We start from the raw sequence: 21,157 nt of genomic DNA on the forward strand, positions 1-21,157 counted from the left end.
CCACTAGAATTTCTTCATATTTACTGTCCAACATATCTTTGAAGGAGTGCTTGGGAGGTTAGCAGACAAGAATAAGGCTCTTCGTATTAGAGTCAGAAGGGAATCTGCAATGTCATGTTAAACCATGTCAGGTTTAACTTTTAAACTTGGTTTAACTTTTTTTGGTTTAACTTTTTCTGTCACTTGACACGTTTAAAAACTTCTTCAGGAGAAAAACTATGTAATGAATTGCTTCAAATTTGATTTTCCCCTAGATTTTTAGACTATTAAAAGTAATTAATAGTAACTTTATGAAAATTTTTCTATAATACCAGGAAGGGGATAACTGAGACAATTTTGACTACTCTGGGGCCCTTAAAAAACAAATGACATTTTATCATCAAAAAACATTAGTGCACTGCAGGGAAAGTAGCCAGTGTGTATTTTACATAAAAATAATAGGAAAAGATCTATAATTATTATGCACTTGTATTATAAACTCTATTAAGGACTGAACTGCTTGAATTAAGCCACAGTCCCTGACAGATGTCAGTTCTTTTAAACAAACTTTCTGGAAGCTGTGCAGATCAGCCAAAGTTTTTCCTAGAATGCACCCTAGATAGGAGGTACTGATCCTAGATATGAAGTCTGAGACTATTCCAAAGACATGTTTGGTATCTAAGGCAAGAAATGTTTAAAGACATGGATTCTGGCAATAAATGGAATAAACCATTAAAGGAAGTGCCGGGCTACTGGAGCAAGCACTTCTGAGCTGTCCCTAGCTTAAAAGGCAGCTCAAGGTTTTGACGTGAAATGGTCATACATCAGTTTAATCTGTGGATTTGTCCTTGTTTCATCTGGGATAGGGTTAATTTTCACATTAGTAGTTGGTACAGTGTTCTGTTTTGGATTTAGTATAAGAATAAAAATAACACACTGATGATTTAGTTCTTGCTAAATAGTTCTTACTCTAAGTGAGGGACTTTTCATTTCCCCAAGCTCTGCCAGTGAGGACCTGCACAAGAAGCTGGGGGGTAACCAAGCCAGGATAGCTGTCAGGACCAGCCACAGGGATATTCTATATTACAGAACTCATACTCAGTATATAAACTGGGGGACTTGGCCAGGAGCTGCTGACTGCTGATCAGGAATGGGCTGAGTATTAGTCAGTGGGTAGTGAGTGATCATATTGTGCATCACTGGTTTCTCTTGGGTTTTATTCATCTCTCTCTCTCTCTTTCTCTCCTCTTCATTACAATTATTATAATTTTATTTTATTTTATTATTTAATGGTTCTGATCTTAACCCAAGAGTTTTATTTTTTTCCAATTGTCCCCCCACCAGGGGGGTGAGGAGAGAATGAATGAGTGGCTGCTTGGTGCTCGCTTGTTGGTTGAGGTTAAACCATAACAGGATTATCTAGTCCTGCGTGGCAACACTGGAAACTGAAGGGAAAACCCTTTTTTGCCTGATGTAGTTTGGACCACGTCACGTGGATTGACCCCATGCTCTCAGGAAGAAAGCTCTTGACACTTCACTGTCCTTCCAGCATGTGAGGAAGCACGGTAGCCTTCATATACAGTCACTTGGAAAACAGCTATCTCATTCCTCCTGTAGGCAATTATCTGGGAAAGGTGATATGGAAGGACAAGATGCAATAAGTTTAATGAATGGTTTCTCAGGCTATTCTGAAAGGTTCTCAGGCCAAAACTGATCATTATGATAATCTATTCTGAAATTCTGCAAAGCACAGGATACAGTATTTCATTCAGAGACTCCCACATTAAGACCAATACTTAACAACAGCTTCAACAAAATGTCAAAATTTAGAATATTTTAAGGATATTCAACCCTATAAGTTCTAAATAAGTGCATGTAAGGTCCTCAAAGCATGTTGTTATATTTTAGCAACAGATTTTCCTTTCATGTTCTAATTGAAGCTGGCATACGCTGTTGGCATTTTGAATAACATTGCCTTCCATATCATTCAAGTCTGGCATGAGAAAATGCCATTCTCTCCCTTCTCATTTCAATCGGATTTTAGATTTCTTTTTTTTCTACAATAGACTATTAATAATGTGTATAAAATTAATAAGAATTATGTCCTGAACAGGTGCAGGAAAGAGCTAATTAAAACAATCCTTTTGCTATTCTCAGTAGTCGAATCTGTACTCACCCACATGAGGTCCAGAAGAAAGAAAGGGTAGACTTTTATATTTCTGACAGGGAGTTAGCCTATCTTGTTGATGTAAAGTCTGGACAAAGGGAAAAAATAATACTTGTTAATTACAAGTTTTTTATAATATTTACTTTTTAAAAGGCAGGTTTCACTGATGTCCTTTGTTTCAGTTTCAGACATTTGTACTACATCTCTCATTTGACAAATAAGATTCTTTGTCGGGCTTTGGATCCTTCCATTCCCTGCGTCATGGTTGCCTTCAATCTTTGGAAAAGTTGTTTTGAATTGAAGTTGACACTGAAGTCATTTGTCTTTACATATATAAGAGGCCCTTTATTCCTCTTACATAAAGTGTCTGCCCAGAGAGCATTTTCTATTTGAGTTTTATCAGTAGGATACCACATAAAGGCAATTAATTGGCTGCTTTTGTCAAAAGAAGGGTATTTAATAATAAAGGCAAAAGGCTTTTGTTCTTTGTAAAGAGCAAGTAATATTAAATGAAGCAGCTCTTTCCTTTACCACATCATATACCAGTCTAAGATGTGTCTTTCCTTATTAATAGAATAGTTATTAAGATGAGAGATTTTGAATTTTAGAATTCTCTAATACTGTATTGCATTGTGCAACATTTGCTCTCTTACATATGTCATTCTCATTATCATCTTTTATAACTTGCCCTTCCCCAGATCTCTGAAATTACCTACATCACAGTTTATGTTCTCTGAATCTCCCTGTTCTTTTTACCAGTCTCATCCTAAATGTGTCCACATAACTGTTCTGTTAACACAAAGCACTCTATTGCCCTTTCAACCCTTAGCCTTCTGTTTTCCTACCTTGTTGTCCTGGAACATGTTCCTTCTTCACATTGACTTTATGACCTTATGGTCTTCTAAATTCTTCTCTTTAAATACAACATAATTTTTTTCTTAAATTTAAGTTTTAGTTTTCTTCTGAAAACCTAAGGTACGGTTTTTACTGGCGAAATTCTTGTAAAATATTTTTTTTATTTAACACATTTTTATTGTTGTATTTATGCATTTTATTTACATCATATGATGAACTAGACTCTCAAAACAGGTGTGTATGTTTACTTCTCAGAAAAAAAAAATTGAATAGTACAACCTCATGTTGCAGAAGTGCTAAGCCATCTGCAACTTAATTTGCTCTCAGTGACTTCTGGACTGAGGTATTTATACACTGAAAATAAAGTTGATCTCACTATAGATTAAGCCAGTCATCTAACCTTCATTTGTGTTCATTAAATGCAGAAGATGACTACTCAATCCTAAATGTATGGCAACTGAAGGATATATGCCTTCTTTCCTCCAATGAAGGAAAAGGCTTCTAATCAGAAGTTGTAGGTGCTTAGCTGAAATGAGCTGTTTACTTCCTAGTAAGAAAATCGAGGTGAAAGGGATCTCATTGCTGGAGCAAAAAATAAAAGAGAAAAGGAAACATTTCACTTAATTACAACTATTAAGCTAGGCTAACACTATGTTTCATTTTCAGAATTTCTTCTAGTCTATCAGGGCACATCCAAATCAATATTAATGTTAGTACTTAGCTGCCATTTGTCACCTTCTCAATACGAAGAAAATATTCTTACTGAATGAACAGAAGTGTTTCATACCTTGACAGTTTTTTTTTACTCCATACACATAATCATTAATGCAAGTTTAAGAGCATTTTTCTATCTTCACAGAAAAATAATTGTCCTTGGCATCCCTTCTGCCTCACTCAAGAGTTCAAGAGCATCCTTTCTGTATCCTGACATTCTTGAATGTTCGTAAAAAAATCGTCTGTAAAAATCCATGAGAGACCATGTGTACACAAATGTGGGCCCAGGTTTTTTAACATTGAGGAGTTATTGAAGCCAATATATATGGTTTTGTCAATTTTGGAAAAATTTTGAAAAAACAAAACATTCATAGGTTTTCCTGTTAAATGTCACTGAAGAGTAATTTGAGCACAAAATTTCTGTGAATATTTGCATAATAAGAGGGAGTACTGCATGAATATAAGGAAATGTTAACTTGATTTTTAAGGGTTAAATTCAAAGGTGCTTTGCATTGTTTTCCACATGTGCTCCTTGCTGAATTTTGATTTTGCTGCTGAGAAGACTGCATTTGAAATGCATGACAGACAGCTGTGATACCTTCCATACTACAGATAATCCTGATAAACATGCTTCTCACCCTGATAGATACGGAGATAAACAGCATAAGCAGCTAAGATTATAGCTTTGAATCATAGTAGCTTCTTTTTATCTAACAAATCCCAATTACAGTATTTGATATTCATAACTTAGTGAGTTTATAATGGAAATATGAGACAAGAACTAAAATTAAAAGGGAGGTAGTATAGTCACACAGTGCCAAAGATAAACCATCTTTCAAGTTCCTCAGTCTTTGTCTTTTGAGACACTGGCATTTAACTCTTTGATTTCTAGAAACAACACAGAGAAATTTATACTTCTATTCACAATTGGCTAGGAGTACTTAATATTTAAAAGTGATGCAGCCAGACGCAGGGACACTGCGAAAGTTAAAATCCTTCAGTTCCATTCCATTAACAGTGACTAACGTTGGACATTCCCTAGTGGACTATGGGAGATGGGCAATGCCTGGGTCTCAGTCCCCATCCTTGTTTGAATGGCAGAGTTTGAAGAGTCCCACAGGTCCCTGTAGCTCAGCATTGACCTGAGCTCCTGAGCTAGGCAGGAAAGTTGGGTTTGAAGGTGCTCTTGGAGGGGCAGGCTCAGGCCCCAGAGGTGCAGTTGACAAAATACCTGTATTTAACAGCTCAATCTGGGAACATCAAAAACTATACATGGAAAAGTAAATAAAAGCACTGTTTTACCCAACTCTGTATAGCTCCACTGGTGCACCTGAAGCAAATGGCTGGAATAGGAATAGGCTGCAGGACTGGGGTTTTTGTTAAATATGTCTGAGAAAGACTAAAAAGTTAGCTGGAAAGGATAAGTCCTCGGAGAAAAAAACTGGGCATGCTATATAGAGAGCCATCAGGCTGTTTTGTTTTGATCTGAACTCCGTGATTTTTGAAGTTTCCCAACTTTTAGGGATTTGTCTATGACACAAAATACTTCAGCTAAAGAAGTGTTGGATTCGATAGCAAATGCTCTGTGATACTCAGTGGAACACCTATTTTGGCCAACAGCACCAACTTTGAAGATTAAATAATGCTGATCACCTCTCCAGAGTGATTTGACAATTTATCTTAGTTAATTGGGCTTCAGTTAAGGTTGAGGGATTCAGCTTGGCCTATGGCCCATCTAGATCAGAAGAGCCACAAAATATCCTTTAAAAATAAATGTACAGATTCAAATTAACTTCTGTGGAGGTCACACATGATTTGTTTTGCCTTAGCTTTAGTTTCTCATAATTTTGCTCTAAAAATGATGCAATAATAATATTCAAACTTTCACAGAGAAACTTTTAAGAGACATCTAGAGATCTGTTAATGTTGGAATATTATTGAAATGTTTGGAAATTTCTATAAATAAAATAAATACAATAACACTTTCTCTTGTAGGTACTTCAAAGCAAATTTTACATGTTTTCATAGTTTAAAAGATTTTCCTACATTAATATATCCTTGAAATCATGCTTTAATCCAGTGTCTTACATTGTAAACAATAAAACAAAAGTGACAATTTGCTCAGCCGCTTTCTTTATTTCTTTCAATGGTGATATTTAGAGCCTCTGAACAAATAAAGATGCAGACTAATGCTTTCCAAGATAATTTGCAGAAAGGTAGATTATAGAGGATTTCCAGCTAAGAGTATGATAATAGCAGTAAAAGATGATCTGCAGGACTTTTTGAGCAATGACAGTGAATATAATGAAGATGCTTGGGAAAGAATGTTTGGAAAAATATTTTATGACTGGTCAATCTTTGCCTTTGAAAATGGTTTCGCAATTGAAAATGGGTTTTGGAAATGGCCAGAATCTGTGCTTCCTGCAGGAAATTACAGATCTGCCCTGCGGGACCTGTGCTGTGCCTTTGCAGTTTGTCCCGGTTCCTCTGCCAGATTTCATATCCTCTTCAGGTATTATCAGGTTCCACTTATTGCCACAGCAATGCTGCAGGAGAGGTATCATGGCCAAAAAAAATACAAAATCACTATTTCCAAGTCAATGTAAAAATCTCTTAAAGCTCAGGATAAGAGTGTCCTTTTGTGACATTGATCTAAGGTCTTCTGCTGAGGAAAGCTGGCTCTCCATGAATTAAAGCATGGCCAACTGGTTCAATGGGTGCTCAGAAGCTCTGAAAACACAAGTTCTTTCAGACACCTGTTTTTCTAAAGGTTGTAAAGGAAGGAGCTGAAGGTTAAATATTTAAGGCTAAAAGTACTTAAAACGTTCTTTCAAACATTGCATTGACTTTCAGATTCATATTTATGTACTGACATGAATGGTTTCATTTTCAGAGCTCTTTCTTTGACCTATAGTGCAGCTGCTTAATTTATACTCCTATTTAGATAATAAGGGTGGGTTTAGAACCCCAGGTCATTCTGTTCTTTCTGGCTTTAGCTTATTAAAATAATTGCCAGATGTAGGGCTGAAAAGGTTCACCACATCTTTGGAACAAGGGTACAAGTGCTCTTTCCAGAAGAAGATTAAATAACTTTTTAAAAATCGAAGCTGAGAGATTATATTATAAGATCATGCATTAACCTCAGTGATTTTCTGTATACTTGTCAGAGAAAAAAGACAAATTTAGAGATTGGAAAAACAAATGTGTTTTCTTTGATGACTTAAAAGAGATGTAGAGAGTGAAGCACAGTGTATCCAGGTTTTCCTGCAGCAGCTGAAATCTCAGTCCTCCTGGCTTCCTAGCAACAGTGCCTTCCTAACTCATGACTGGAGACAGTACAGACACAAATCAGTCTATCTTTAGGCATATAATTGATCAGTCTATTGACACTCCTTAGAACTGTTCTGTATCTTCTAGCAAAGGTGTACAATGGCAATAGCGAGTACCAACACCATGCAAACAATATGGAAAACAACATTTTTTGTTTTGATTGGCATATCCTGTCCTGTTTTGTTTTTCTCCCACTGTCAAAATATCTTGAATGGTTCGGAAACTATGGGTGTCAAAAACGCTGAAAGAAAGAACACCAAGGCAAAAGCCATCTTTCAGTGCACTGCTGCCCTCCTGACCTTCTCAGGAAATTTCACTGTACTGTCACTAATACAAGACTCTGTGCTCTCACTCACACACACAATACCTCAGAATCCCACTCCCCCACCCGCACCATGTCTAACTGACTAATGCCCTCTCTATCTCCTTTAAAATTTCCCCATGCAGGCGAGCAGATAGTTTTGGCTAGGTTTCCACAATAGCTCTTCAGGTGCAGATTTGGTGGGAGGAAACTGTATTTCTTCTCCACCTATTTAATTTTACTTCTTTACTAATACAACTCTGAACACTCCCATGACCTCAGGTAACTGGGGTATTGTCTTCTCTCTGATTTCTGAATATAGGAAGGAGATTTGAGCTGTTTTCTTCTCTCTCTCTCATCACCTTCACAGCTGCACTCCCCAGTGCTCCTCTAGTCCCATTAGGGGAAAATCTACAGTTAATAATTTTAAATTTAATTTTTAACTTTTAATGAGATTAGTTAATTGAGATGAATCTTAAGAGAAAGCAATTTAATACACATTGGACTGATGAACTGATGATGAACTTGATCAGAGAGATAATGCCCTAAATTTTATGTTTGTGCAAGCTTGGGTGGGCCATTGCAATATTGTTCAGTCCATTTCTTAAAATGGAAGCAAAAAAAAAAAATATTTATTGTTAAATTCACCTTTCCATGGATCAGATTTTAAGTCAGCTTCACCTTGCATTCAGCTTCCTTGCCAATACTGACTGCCCTTGAGAGTTATTATTTTTTATTGTCCTTTCCTCAGATTGTAAGATTTTTGAGGATCTTTTCCTCATATGTTTTTGCTTCTCCATACAAAAATGTTCACATTTGTAAAGTCATCTCTATTATCTCTCAGATATATGCACAATTCATATAATTCACACAGCTGAGCATAAACAAAACAAACCAAAGCAAAACAATTCTCCCCAAAACAACTAACCAAAACAACAACAACAACAAAAAAACCACTGCAAAACAAAACCCATAAAGAAATAAGAAGATATAGGTATAAGGCTGGTATTTTTTCTTCTTGTGAGCATTTTTAGCAGCTACCAGCACAGGATTTAGTTTTCGAAAGCTTCTTCTAACTTTGAGAAGTAGCAAATCCTCTTGGCTATTGTTGGGGATATTAGAGATATATTCGAATGTGGTCAAGCAAAGAATAACATATGGTGTAGCTTAATGTCTTCTCAGTGAAGTGGATTTAGAATATCAATCCTGTAAGTTATTTTACATTCTCTGTTCTCAGTTCCATTCTCATTCTTAAGATTGGTGAGAGAATTTCCATTCAGCTTTTAAGCTCCATGCTAAACAATGCCTTTAAGGTCTATACATCAGGTTGTGTAGGAATGCAATGTATCCACAGTCAGGCTTTTGATAACATATTTACGTAAGATGAGTATTTTTAGCTTTGCTTTGCACTGGTTGAGGAATTTTTAAGTCCCTGGGCTTTTCTTTTTAGAGTTACTTGCCAGATGACCTCACAACACAACAGATATGCTGTGAAGTCATCCATGACTTCGACTGAATTCATTTTCTCTGTTCAATGCTCCTGCCTGAGTCTCTGTACTTTTAACTATTTTGTCTTCATGTAGAGAACACAGTTCAAATGCATATACATAACTTTCAGATACATATCTCACTCTAACAGTGGTTGGAAAAACCACTGTTATTTTGGGATGGTTGGGGAAAGTCTGGAAGATGGGTATCACTAGCTAATCTGCAAACAGCAAAGAAACAGGGCTTAAAGCTGAACAGCAGAGGAGACTATCAGATTACAGAGGGCCTAGAGCCCAGTTTGGAGGGAAATCCACATGAGCTGACCTTGACTCATGACATGTCTTGCCTTCCAAGACACTGTGTTAATGAGATTTTGGTTTCGAAGAGTTGTAATGGGGACTTTTCACTCATGACAGTTAAAAATTTAGCTATAAAGGCTTACTGAAGCCTGGAGACAGCTTGTACTAAGGAGGTTCCCCAGGAGGAGTTAATAATTTATATCTAGTTTTTGAATGGACAATAATTCCACAAGCTGAATAAATGACCTGCAGTTTATGTCTCAGGTTTCTGTACTGTTCTAATACTGTCCATGATGCTGCAGCCTTCATGCCAGGATTCCAATGAAACTTCAAACTTTTTTCCTTTAGAAAACAGTATCATGTTAGTATGAATGATGGTCCAGAATCATTTATTTCTTCTGCTTTTATTGATTTTAGAGAGAGATTTATGACCTTGGCTTTTTCCTTGTTGTCTTTTTTTTCCAAGTGATAAAACTGTATGTATAAAAGAGTAAACCCCTCAAAATGTCAAAAAACTTTTCTCAAGCTATCAGTCAGGGAAAATGCACAGCAAACTAAATTTGTTACAATGCAGCAATGTCAGAACAGAATTCAGTTTATTCACAATTTAAATACATTACATGAATTTCGAGTTCCATCAGACAAAATAATTGTTGTTTTCATTAAAGTAGCAGTGCAAGAAGTCTGAAGATTTGACATCAAGCCTGGCGACCATGCAATGCTCTAAAGAAATATGAAAACAATGTGTCTAGCTGCAAAGCTTACTATCTATTCCAGAGATGACCCCCACAAGGTCATCTGTGGAAATCTGACACAAGATAGGAAAGAAAAGGGTTGAAATTTCAAATCATAAGACTTCTAGAACTTCAGATTACTCCTAAGCAATATTTTGAAGGGATTTTTAAATTACTTTTAAGATTTCTACTTTGTCTTTGATCCTAATATGATAACTTCTTGATCAAGGCATTATTCTAAGACGAATATAGCAACTGATTACAGTTGTAGTAGGGTCTGGATGCAGCAATAACTATACTAATAATGGTATTGTAATCAGATAAAAGAACAGGCTGACATCTGACATTCCCTCTTTTTCTTCTGCTTTTTCTCTTGATGACGAATTTTTCTCATCTTTCCAGATTTGTTAAACTGTATTTGAAGTACTGCACCCAGATTTGGGACACCAAATATGGGACAGCTATCAGTAAACTGTAGCAAGTTCAGTGGAGAGGCATCAGTTCAGTCAGGGCTTGAGCAGTTGCTCTGAAAGGGGAGGCTGTGGTTCCAGGACTGGCTTAGCCTGGAGACAAGATGTCTTTGGGGGCCATCCAACAGCAGCCTCTGGTACCTGCAGTGGGGCTATGGAATAACACTGATTTAGATCTTGGAAGAGCTTGTCCAGACCTTAGAAAAGTGGGAGATTTTACCTTTATTCATATTGAGATTCTGTGAAAGATGAATACTGGTGAATGACATCAGATGTCTTATCACATATTCTTTTTTTTACTGAATTCAAATGGGGACTTTCATATCACCAAATGGCCATCTTGTGGTGGACAGGGGATGAAGAAGTTGGAAAATTTATAATTTCCATTGAACTTCTCTGAATTTAATCATGTAAGAGCAAGTCTAAAACCTCTTTAGTGATACAGTAGTATTATGCAAAGACCAGGGTGAACTTCATCTGTGATACTTAGCATCTGCTATGTTATGTTCTTCAGGCCATGCACATTCTCAGATTTTCTGCCCATCAAGGAAAATTGACCCACTTACATGAACAGCATCTTATCATGGGAGACTTGCAGAAATTAAAGGATAAGGGAAAACCAGTGGTAATTGTCATGGAGCAGAAGTTTGCTAACACACAGAGTCTAAGGAAAAATGATGACCATCACCATGTCTGGCAAGGATGCTGGCAATTGAGTATTATTCAGTTATTTTTTTCACTGAAATGAGTGAATTAGTTCAGGGAACCTTAGACAGCTTCAGAAGGGATTCAGACCGCTGATCTTGGAAGAGCTTGTCCAGACCTTAGAAAAGTGGGAGATTTTACCTTTATCCATATTGAGATTCTGTGAAAGATTAATACTGGTGCTCTGTTTCTGAATCCAGATCTGCCTGTGAATGTTTCTCCTTTACCCTTCTTACTTTACATTGTCCTTCTCCAGGCAGAGTGAAACAACAGTAGATCATCTTTGGCAATTTGTATACAGGGCTTGTAATTAGAAGAAAACTTCTGAAGTCAAGATTGCTTCAGACCTCTCAAGCATTTTATGAGGTACTTAAAATGAGATTACAGTAATCATCATCAATATGCCATTTTAATCTCTAAGAAAAATGGTCCTATAGTCAGTTTGATAACTACTTCAGTTGTTTGAGACTGCTCAGATTTAAATATAGCCTTTGGAGGCACAAGCTCCTGTATATTTAAATGCAGGTTTTATTTACCAAGGAAACATCATTATTGTGACTTGTAATAAAGTGATGGCCATTTACAATATGTCTTATCCTCAAGTAGCAGTGTAATACCAGCACAATTTTCTTACTGAAGAACAATAAGGAGCTGTACAGAAAATTTTAGTTTGATTGAAGCAAAACTTTAGTGGGAGAAACTAACACCCATAAATTTTCTACCTACAATATGTGAGTCGATAGGTGGAGTCAGAAATCTATACTATTTCCCTCTACATTGAATACATATAATTTCAAATTACTCCCACTACATGTTACTAATGGGATTAAAAATGTTCCAGGCAGGATCAGGAGCTGGTCAGGCTAGGGATTATATGAACACACAGGAAAGCTGGTTACTGCCACAGACATGTCAATACAGAGGTCAGCTGTATCCTAGGAAAAAGCCTTGGTTCAGTAGTCAGTTCTTGGGGGGTTTGCATGGCTGTGATTTTGCTGGATGGCAATAACACTTAACCATCTGCTGCTGAATCTGTCTTCTCTGAAGTGGAGACATTTCCCTTGAGGACAGATTGTGGATGAGGTTGTGAAACTAATAAATTCTATATATGAGTCCAAGTTGATTGATAAAAAGAAGGTCTTGACTGAGACGAAGATAACACCTTGTGGCAAGTTTTAACCTTAAATAGATCTATTATTAAGACATTGTCAATGGACACTGAACATTTCAAATAAAGTTTCACAAGAAGCTTTCTAATAACTCTGTGTAAAAGATGCTTGAAATACCAAATAACAATCTCACTCCCCACTCCCACTCTGCTGAAGGAAGAGGAAGCTCTACATTTGCTGCATTTGGCAAGAGTCAAGCATAACTTGCTCCCAGTTGATTTATCAAGTTGATTTATCAAACTTGAAATGAGATGGTGCAATCTTGATGGTGTTCCAATCAAACATCATCAAGCACTTGGCCCAGCTCCCCTACAGCAATCCTGATGGAATGCCTTAGTTCCAGGGCACTCTTTTTTTTTTGGCAGAGAATTTCATACTGTCTTGCACTACAAATCGGAAATGCCACAAGGTACCAAAATCCTTTGTGAATCCACCATTCTCTGTCCAATGCTGCTTTCTGCTCTGTGTACACTGGCTGGCAGCCAGTAAGAGATTTCCTTAGACTGAAAAATGCTTTGCCAGCTGGATTCACAAGCTCCATGGTTTCCTTGTACTATTAGAGTGGCACAGCAGGCCTCCAAAGCTGGTGAGAAAACTGATCTTGAATCTCCAAACAAAAAAGCAGGAAACTTCTCTGCAGGACTTTTTTGTTTTTATTTTAATTTAACAGATGGTAAAAAAAGTCAGAACCTGCCCGCTGACAATCATTGCCATCTATTTTTATCAGAAAGGAACTTCTGAGGACCAGATAATTTTAGAAAGACCGTATTTCAAAACAACTATGAAAGCAACTCCTGGAGCCGTGATATCAGGGAAGAAATGGAGGCCAGGGCTAAAAAGTTCCTTTTTTTTTGGCTCTTCTCTATAGGACTATGCAAAGCTGAATCCTGCCAAGGCCTAGATGGGTGGCTACATGACTGGACATGCTACCACACCTGCCAATGCCATAGCTCTATGATCACCTGGCAGTTGCGCCACTTCTTTACCTATTCTTGAAGCTCCACTATAGAACGATTTTAAGTGAACACACAAGCACTTCAATTAACACTCTCTGTCAACAAACAGGTGTTTTGCAAGCAACTTCCCAGAAGTGTCATTGCCACATTGTGCATTAATTATCCATAAAGACTTGTGTCACAGGACATATTCTGAGTCTCAAATGGAAACTATTTTCATTAGTAACTTAAGGCATCATGAGGCTTAAAAGAACTTACTAAAGTTCTGAAGTGTAGATTATGTGGCTGTCCTATCACTGCCAAGTTTTCTTATTTTTTTTCACTCATATACAAATTCTACCTAGAACCAAAAGCACACTGAAATAATGTGGGAGTACTGTGCTGATTATACCATACCTATATCTCCAGGGAAACAGAAGACTACAGAAAGGAAGGGAAGGAGAGGAAAGTACTTTGTAGACTTACCTCAGTTCTGTAGACTCCAAAGACTTGAATTTGAGTTTTTGGTACCAACCCTTTTGGAAAAGTCTTGTTTATTAGCCAGACATTGAAAGATCAAATACCAAAGAAGAAAGCAAAATAGAGGAAGAAAGTGCCTAACAGTGCTCTATAGGGTCCTTTAAATTACTCTCTATTCTGCAGGATATTACCTAGGTATCCGACAGTTATTAATTTAAATTAAAAAAACCCAACAGAAAACCAGAGAAGGACGTTTGTGAACAGTTGATTTGCATAGACAGAGAGTTATCCAGGACACCCAGACTTCCTGTAAAAGTGTAAATTAAGCATATCTGACATATACATGAAACCAATTCTTATGGCAGGAATTAGCCAAGAAATGTGGTCCTTTTCTGGTCCTACAAGAAGGACTGAAAGTGTTTAGCCAGAATAGTTTCACCAAGCCAAATTCAGTTTAGGCAAACAGGAGCTGAGAAACTCATACAGTAGCTCTTTGCCTGGGATTACTTTCTAGTCTTCAGTGACTTGTGTGTCAAGGACTTCCGGAGCTAGAGGTAAAGCCTTTGTGCTCAAGGCAGAGGTGATGCCTCTTCTGTCCTAGTTCCTTTAGTAAGGGAATCATCACATACACAGTGCCTCTGTGTCCTAAACACGGGCTTTGAGGTTATCTGGTGTTCTGAAAAAATACGTAATTAGGCTAAATGTAGGCATTTTCCTTACTTTTTATAATTTAAGGTTGAAGTGGTGGCTATCCTGCAAAGCGTCTACTTTGTGAGTAGAATGAAACTCTTATTTCTGGCAGAAAAGAAATTGTGCATTGAGTTATTACAGTAGGAACAGTTATGTGGGTGTGGCACGAAGGCTGGGGACTTGTAGCAGATTTGAAGGAGCATTCTAGAATTTCTGTTTCCATTCTTGCCTTTCAACACTGCAAAAAGTTCATTTAATGTCCTCACCTAATAAAGGATGATGGGACTAAGTGAGAGGTAGAGAACTATGTCATATTTGAAGGAATATTCTGGCATTTTCTATTTCTGTTCTTCCCTTTCAATAATACAAAATGTTATTTTTATGTTATTCCTCTGTGGAGATCAAACTTTGCTGGAGAAGAACTGCATGTCAGTTTTCACTATTTTATTGAGCTTACTGTGATAAAAGGAACACTGTGCTCCAGCAAACATCCTTATCTCAACCTACAAGTAATTTTCCATTTTTTTTCTCTCCCCTGTGCAATTTGGGGAGGGGAGGGATAAAACTCCCTCCTGGGCATGTGGTGTCCACTCACCACTGACCTCTAGTCAAGTTCATGAGAAAGGACAAGTTTTGTCATGATTTAAAATGACAAGTTTCTAAACATTCAGTTTTACTATTAATTCATGGCTAATAAAGGTAATGTTCAACGGCTATCATTATTTATTATAAAAATTAAATAACACAAAAAAAAAAAAAATCAGTTGAAAGCTCTGCATACAAAACTGATTGACTTCCAGTGAGTTATCCCAAAGAGATGGAAGCAGAGAAAACTCAAAGAAATTTGCACCATTTTTTCTTACATTTACTGATGTCTATCCACCAACTTTAAGCAAGACCAAAATCATAATCAACTTCATAATGTATATTTCAGAAGGTTTCTTGTGCCCCTTGGGACAGAAGACCAATGTACAGAAGACTGATGCAATTTCTTTTATTGAATACAGCACCAGGTGTTCTCATATAGTTAAGTAGGAAATATTGAGATACTTATTGCATATTCTGTCTTAAATCTTACTGTTTCAAAGCTCTCAGAACCTGTCTTGTTAGACCTGCTTTCACAACTTATTAATGTCATTCAAAAATAATAAGCATATTGAATTCACCACATAAAATGTGAATTAGGTAGAAATAGGCATCTAATATCAATGCAACTCCTTTGCCATCAGACACATTGCCGTTGTTCTCTTTTCATATGGGCTAAGGAAGTGATTTATAAAACAATATGATAACAATGGAGGAAGAACTGGATACCCTGGGTACCTCCAATTCTCAGTGTTTTATACAGACATCATCTTTAAATTCTGCAATACAATGAAAGCATTCTCCTATGCAAACGTGTTTACAGAAATCTATAATAAAAGTGTGTAGACATGGAAAGAAGAAAATAACTGTTAGACTGTTTTTCAAAATGACATTCAGATATTAGTTATTTCTTCAGGTGATTTTGCAATATAGCTTTAAGACATCAGAAAAATAACTGGAGCAACATCATCCCTGATAGGAAACAAAGAAAGAAGCAGACTTCATTTACAAAAGCATATGCAAAACAGAAGTTCAGAGCAGGAAATGAATGAATTTATTTTTGATCTCATGTAAGGTCATTTAAGGTGAATTAACTTTTAGCAGGAATAGATCCCAACTAATAAGGACTGTAATAACGCATGTTTATATATTAGAAGGAAATATTCTTCCACTCTTTGAAAAGAACAGGAAAGAATAACGTATTTATGGAAGCTGATTCAGTCCACTCCAATCTACTGAAAAATTACAGTGGAAGAAGGGAATAAATGCACAAACACATGAAGTGTAATAAGTTAGTAGAATTTACAGAAGTTTCCTATAAGCACACATCAGCCTAGGTGGAAAGATATTCAGATGTTAACTTCTGTTCTTGTTTGGCTCCTGTCTGACCACCAACATGGACAGAGGCAAGTCAGAGCCCAGTGTTCCCAAGATGAGAGAAAATTTCCTCAGCAGCTTCACTATTTCCACAGTAGCCCAATTGCTTTCCAGTTCAGTTTCTTTATGTTACAGAAATGGAGCCCTAGGCTGAGTAAAGAAAAAGGGAAAGGAATGAACCTTGTGATGGGAACACTGGCATTTGTACCTTAGGATGTGTTTAACACCTTTATTCTTCTCTCCACTGCAAAGTGTTAGCTGCTAATTTATAAGGTTACTCTAATGCAGAGGCAAAGTGAGAGAACACCAGGCTGACCATTATGTCTGCATCATTGGTATGTATTACTTTCATTTAATTCTGCTTTTTACTGTTCCCTCGGGTTGGTTCTTAGCCTACTCATTTACAGTCTGTCTTCATTTCTTCCCTTGGTCTGTTTCTCCTTTCTCCTAGAATTCCCTTCTTGAAGTTCAGTTACCACCCCTAAGTTCTTACTCTTTTTGCCCACTTTTGCTCCTTTCCCCCCTCTTTCTTTGAAGACAACATCCTTAGCATATTATTTCTCCAGCCTCTCTAATACTAAATTCCAACTTCTACCCCTTTCTACCTTACGTAAAATAGAAATAACACCATCATCACCACAAGCTTTGAAATTATTGAAATGCATTGCACTTAGACAAACTTGGATTTGATCCAATTGTAACTTTATATGTAATTCAGCAACTAACTTACATTAACATGACTCAGAAAAGAAAATCATGCCATAAACCATTACATTGAATGGGAAATGATTCAGTGAAAACATAATTCAGAGTAGGCAATTACTGAGTGAAGCTATTATCCACAGCAGACAGTTACTCAGTAAAAATGTTATACAGTGCAGGCAAATATTCAAAAAAACATTTGACAAGGACAGCAATTATTCAATAAACAATCATAATTGCACCCAATGGAGTGCACTTGCCATGAACAGTACAAATAATTAGCAGTTTCAAAGGATGTTACCGTGGCTGCCCAAATTTTAGCTAATTTACGTGGTAGTTAAGTTCTACAGGACAATCAGAATCTGTCAGGGAGGGACAACTTGTTTTTTCCTATTGTTTCTTCAGTTCTAGGAAGTAATGCTGCAGTTCCATCAATTTTATTGAAGAAGCAAGTGAAGTTTTATCCATTTTCTGGAGTTCTTTTCCAAGAATGAGCATTACTCACCTGGTTCCCTTCTTCACTTGCTTCTTCTGACACACTCTCGATCCTTTGCTCACTTTATCAATGGCTTTTTTTCCCCTGCAGTTGGTTTATTTTTCAAATTTCTCCAATTTTCTGCTTTCAAAGCAAAAAATAATTTTTGTTTCTTTTTGCCTAAAGAGCTTTCACACGAATTCCATTTCTGTTTGTAGTAAAGTTCCTACTTCTTCTCTCTTTCAGTGTCTCCCAGTGGAAGATATCTTTCATTCTCCCTTAGTCCAGAACTATAATTTCTCCTTTTGCTTCATTAACTTGATCAATTATTTTTTTTCCTGCTGCCCATCTTATGCACTTCTACTTCCTTTTTCAGACATTCTCAAACTGTATTTCAACTGTTTTCTTTTGACTTAATCCATATAGTCATTATTTGCCTGCACTAGCATCCACTGTAACTTGACAAAATCACTTGTTGCTTGAAAATCTTACTATTTTTTTGTTAGTGCTGTGAATGTATACTTCTATATCTCATCTTGCTTCATTGCTTAATGATGGGTTTTTAAGTGAAACATCTGACTGATGTATGGATTATGCTGCTGCTAAATTATTTTAATCCATGAAGATGCTAATTACTTTCAGCATACTTTGGTTTTCTAAGCATCTATATTTAAACATACATAACAAAAATTACTTATAAAAAAATAAAGGAAGCAACAGGAGAGTTGTTGGTATCCTGCAGGTAGAGTGCCTTCATTAGTTCCATTGTACTGAATTCTATATTGTAGGTTAGTACAAGTGATGCCAAAATCAGGGTTCCTCGGTGTAACTACATCACCAAAAAAGTAGAAGTATTTTGGTCTTATTTTTAAGGACAGATTGGCATTAGAACTCCAAAGGTATTACTGTATTGTAACAGCAAGGCCAGTAGAATTTCAGTATTACTTGGTAAAGTGAGGAACTATACTGAAGAAGCACTGGTATTCCTGCAGAAAGTGCCTGCATAGGGATTTACATCGCCATAGCTGTGTGATATACTTTTCCCACTAGAGTTCTGCTGGCCAATTTCCTTATGAAGACAGTCTTTATATGATGTAACATTAGAAGTGCCATGGGAGCAGTCCTCAAAGTGATAAAAATCCTTCCCTTATTAAAATTTAAAACTATTAAAGTCTCTAGAAAATTTGTGCATTGGAACTGGACATTTTTCACTTGAATACACTGAGTATTTTCTGTCTCTCTCTGAGCTTGAAGTCACAAAAGCTCAGCTAAGCAAGGGCAAAAAATGATCTTCTGTCTTTGATTATAATTAGAAATCAAACTATTTTAATTAAGAATAATTAATAATTTTATTAATTATCTTACATACATTTCTGGTTTCTAAATGGCAGAAATGCCAGATAACAATTAAAGTCTACCTACATCTCCCTTACTCCTTCCATCATTCTTCTTTCAGCCCAGGTTTCTCAAACACTTGCTTGAACCCTTTTAAAAAAGTTCCTTGTAAGGGGGCAAGATATTTTGTACATGATTGGGAATTCACAGCTACATTAATATGAAAGGAAGAAAATACTTAGCAAAAAATGATGAGCCAACTTAAATGAAAACAATGTAAAATACAGATCTGTATTTTGTACACTCTACACCAGCCACAAACACAGGTTTCAAATAACTAATTGTCGGAACCATCTTTTTTTCTCACCCTTCTCTTTCTTCAAAATTTTTTGGAACTGCTCATATTTCTGCTTGTCTGAGATCTTTGTCAGTTAAATTCTTACAGGTCTTTTGTCATATAACTCAATTGGCTCCAATTCATTTACCATTCTGTAAAGCTAGAATTGATCTTAAAAATTATTTTCAGAAGATACTTCTGCACTGATGATTTTTCTGACTCTTTTCTAGCTGTGAGGAACAAAAGAAGTTTTGTTAAGAAATGTCACTCACTAGTTTTCATGTCAACTAAACCAAGAGCCTTCTTCCAAGGAGAATCACAGCATAAGAAAGCTACTACCTGTAACATTTGATTCTCACCCCTGATTCACACACTTCATTCATTGGCAAGTGATCTCTGTATTTTATTCCCTTGGGAAACAGATATAATTTTAAGCCTTCAGGAGATGGGAATAATGTGCAAATGATAATAAAATATAGTTGTTCAGTCTTATATTACGTCCCAACTGATGACTCACAGTAAAATATCTCAAACTGTAAGCCGAAAGAGGAATGACTTCTCCCATGCTACAAGACAAGTTGCCACTAAACTGCCTACAAATATGTGCTGATCTCACTCCAAAAGTATAGAATGTAGACATTATGAGATGGTTCTTCACAGCTAAGGCGGTTTCTACTTGTCTGACTATATTCTCACTCATTTTTTTTATGCCCATGGCTTACCATGAGTATCTGTAGGTACTTCTTGGGCACGGTGAGATCATAACTGTGCATTTGGCCTAAAACTGACTGGGCTGAAGCTCTAGACTGAGACCCAAGAGACAGTTATTACAGCCACAATTTAATAAAAAGTTTTCACTCTCACTTTGAACTGATCACATAGAAGTAATGTCAAGGAAAATCAGTTTTGCTACGGGGATCTAACAAAGCCCCTGATTTGAGGGACATTTGTGTTCAGAAGAGAAAAGGTCAAGTGGGAATAGGAGAAAACCCTCAGGGTGAATAAGGTCAGTCTTTCGAGAAAAGCCTAAAAAGAAATTGGCCTGTTTACCTACCTAAAAATGTGGGATCTTTACCTGTGTACATATACACAGGCATACAAAGAGCTGGGAGTAAAGGAGGAGAAAGAAATTAGAAAGAAAGAAAAGCCATTACTGCAAAATAACAAATTTAATACAAGATCAATTGATCTGAAGTAATAATGCCTACAGTTAAGCTAAGAGCATGTCACAAGAACTGTCAGGAGAAAGTTTGCTTTCTCTTAGGAGCCATGTGTGGAGAAATCCAAAAGCCAGGATAAAATTGTGTTTATTTGTGGCAGCCTGGACCAGGATTTGATTGTGCAGGGTCTTGTCTATGCAAATTTGTTCAAATGTGAACAAATGCACACATATAAATATTATACCATTGCTTTTCTCTCTCTTTTTTTTTTTTTAAACTAAAGATTAGCAATAAGAATCTCTCAGCCTTCTTGTTTACTGCTTTCTGTATCAGCCTCAAAGTTCGCCTAAATTCTCACTACTCTACCAATCTTTCCTGCTTTTTCTTTACTCATATTTGCATGGGTGATAGTTGCCCTCTACAGCTGGTATTGACCTTTCAGTGTGTCTCTCCTGTCCTTGTGATAATGTGACTTTTTTAATGTCTCTGTTTCTGTCATGTTCTAATTTGTGTTCTTTCCCCTTAAATGGCAAATGCCTGTAGTGCTCAGATTGCATCACTGACCTTCCCTCTTGGTACAAAACTTGTTATTTAAGAAATCTAAGAGTTTGTTCAAGAGAAAAAAGGAGAATATGGAGTAAGGATGTGCATTGACATTTCAACTCCTCAGAGCTTTCCTGAAAATTCACAGTGACAACAAACACTTGCAGTTCTCCAGCAGGCTGATCTTTCTCTTCTCTTCATTGGCAACCAGGGAATGCCTTTGGCACCTGTGGGCTGACACCTCCTGCAATCTAGATTTAACTTTGCTGTCTTCATTGAAACCTAGTTAAACAGCACCAAACTAGGGCTTAAAACTACAGGCAGAAC

The sequence above is a fragment of the Zosterops lateralis genome (genome assembly GCF_965231275.1).
Source record: "Zosterops lateralis genome assembly, chromosome: 1".
In the NCBI taxonomy this organism is placed as follows: Eukaryota; Metazoa; Chordata; class Aves; order Passeriformes; family Zosteropidae; genus Zosterops; species Zosterops lateralis.